Source organism: Haemaphysalis longicornis, unplaced genomic scaffold (genome assembly GCF_048455015.1).
Source record: "Haemaphysalis longicornis isolate Haplotype H1 unplaced genomic scaffold, Haemaphysalis longicornis Haplotype H1 scaffold_13, whole genome shotgun sequence".
Classification (NCBI taxonomy): Eukaryota; Metazoa; Arthropoda; class Arachnida; order Ixodida; family Ixodidae; genus Haemaphysalis; species Haemaphysalis longicornis.
Window position 1 is genome coordinate 31946497 of NW_027526233.1, and position 3131 is coordinate 31949627.

The window sequence follows — 3131 nt, forward strand, 5'->3', positions numbered from 1 at the left end:
TCGAGTCCCGCTCCCGGAAAACGGCGGATTTTTTCTCGACTTATATTTTCGCTTATTTATCAATGAATCAAAGAAACGTGACAAGCACACGTCATTCGGCCCTATTATATATTTCGAAAAAAAAAAAAAAAAAAAAAGCCGAATAGCACTGGCAATGACGACTGCAACCTTGATATATATATATATATATATATATATATATGTATATATATATATATATATATATTGTAGCGTTCATTATGGACGCGATTGATGTAATTGTCCTTGCATGGTTGCCTCTGACAATTACATCAATCGCGTCCATAATCATCGAACCGGTTGCGCCCGCACCCGACCGTCGACACCGTGGACGCGAGATAGTTCACGCCAACCGGCTGAAAGAGTACTACGATCCTGTGGTCTCCTCGGCACCTTGAGTCGCCAGGATGGCTCCTTTTCCACCGGGGGCGAATATTGTAGCGTTGATTATGGACGCGATTGATGTAATTGTCAGAGGCAACCATGCAAGGACAATTCCCCGTTGGGGATATTCGGCTTGGTGCACGCCCGACGACGAGGAGGCAGAAGCATCGCTTGGGCACGGGCCGATCGAGGATCGCGTCGGACACAGCTTGCTTGGCACGAAGAACCTCGGCTTCTCCGCAAGTTTAACTGCTCGTTAGTGGTCCAATAAACCACGCTTCAATATATATATATATATATATATATATATATATATATATATATATATATATATATATATATATATATATATATATATATATATATATATATATATATATATATATATATATATATATATATATATATATATACGACGGAGGTTACCTGACATTTGGACACGCCATGATGGCTCATTCTATGGGCCATGAACGACCCAGGGGCTTGTCGATACAACCTTTATAGCTAGTCTCTGCCCAATACTACCCAATTAGAAACTGCGCATCTTGCTCGTGTGTCTCGGACCAGAACCCTACCGTGCCCTTCAAGTAAGGTCCCATTCGCAATAATAACGGTGCCACCCCACTCACTGCGAGCACAGACGAGCTCTAACGCCTCAGCCAGTCATTCACAACAATGTCACTTTTGCGCCAGAGAATGTGCCCTACCTAAAGCACAAGATGTACCCGGAGACATATCCAGATGCCACCTGTCGGGTGTGTCACAAAGGCCCAGCATCTTCTGAGATTGCCTCGCATACCCGGAGAAATCAGACACAACAAGAATTCCGCCTGTCTTCGAGGAGGCGGCACTGACTGAAGATCAAAATGTTCAACTCCACGATGTCCAGCGAGTCATTGTGGCGCTGGACAGGCAGGTCCAGTGCTGAAGGGGAGCGGGGGGCCCTAAGCCGGGTTGGCGACATCTGCGGTGACGACTCTGGCCACGTCATTAAGAAATGACAATAGGACTTTATTCGCAGGCCCCAATGAAGTTTTCCAATCCAATCCAGCGTTAGATGATAAGAAACATGCATACGGGCGTTGTCGATGTTGGCTGTCAATCTTCAGGCATAGTTGCACATTCGACGGAGGCATCCTTTGGAAGGCCTCTTGTGGACGAAGTATACTTAAGGGAACAGTACGAGATCAAGCCTTGGCACTTTTTTTATAGCACTACGGGGTGACGCGGAGACATGGCAAGATAAAGGAGACGTACTTACAAAGTGTACAAAACCGCTGAGACAACGCGGTAGCGCTGCAGAAGACAGCTCGCCTTGTACAACTCAGAGTGTGCTCTTTTTGTCGCTTGCTATAGCAAGCAGTCCAAGTGCTCAAAGGTGTCCTGGTCTCGTTTTATTTAAGGAGGGCTTCAAATCGGCTGACGCAACAATTTAGTGTCATGTTTCTTTGACACACTGTACCATTCGTAGCCATTTTAGCTTGGCTTCTTGTATTGTAAGACATAATACGAAAAAGTTCATCCAGGCGTTTTTCCATGATGAAAACAAACTATTTTCGAGCTCTTCCTTACTTGGACAAATCTTAGAAGTTTAAATAGATACTTGAGGCATTCCGCTTTGCGTGGGTGGATACCAGCGAAGGGATGACCACGAGCAATCAATATTGCATACTTTTGCTTACATGTTTCAGAAAAGTTTATTTTTTAGCGTTGACAGGGATAGTCTTCAAGTACGACGCATACTTACGAGCACAAAAATCTAGTTGGGTATTAATGATCCCTAAAGTGTGCAATATTCATAACTGGTTTCCAAAATGCATTTCTCAGTCAATATACGTATCGTCCACAGGTCTCAGTCTTACTTGCTCTGGAAAATGGTGCACATCTTGAACTAATCGACTGAAGATACATATCGAAGTGAGGGGATAAATAGTCTTAAGGTCCAAAGTAATGTTTCGGACTGCGTGCGACTTGGTTTTCACCACGTGCTAACTGCACATATAACAGAACGCTGTTTTCGAACGCGTGGTGGTATAAAGCACTTCGTGCTTCGATGACAATCTGAGCACCAAGAGTTTTCGTTAGAAGACAAGGAAAATACATAGCCTAAGGGAAAAGCCAAAAAACGAAGAGAAAAACATCTATGAAGAATTATCCAATGCCGTAAGAATAGTGGAAGGCTGGAGGGCTTCGACAGTCTTTCCTGGTGAAATAAACATGGAACGGGTAGTTTTTTAGACATCAGTCGACTCTGGAAGTGCTTCGTAGAATACAAATTCAGAAAAAAATCTTCGAAAGAACAGCAAAGCCATTCTTTAAGGGAAAATATAAGAAATCGAATTCTGCATACGGTGTAGGCGAACAACCGTAACTCACTACAAGGCTGATTTATAGGCTGGAAGTGTTTAGTGCAGACTTCCAGGTTTTACGTACGCAGGTGTTCCGAAAAATCTAGCAACTTCTACCAATGTCTTTCAAACTGCCTTACTTTCTACTTTCCGGGACACCATTACTTCTGGACGCAGTTAAAGCGTGAAAAGTTATAAATCCTGTGTTTTGAATCACCGCTCCGTAGACGCCACACGTCTCAAAAAATTGCATTTTACGAAGTCGTTTTATATAAATTACAAAACTTGGGTAGTGTCTTCACGTCTGGCGAAAGGAACGCGCTAAAACAGCAAAAAAAACAGGAAAAAACACGGCGTGCGGGCTTTCCGTTTTTCTGCCCT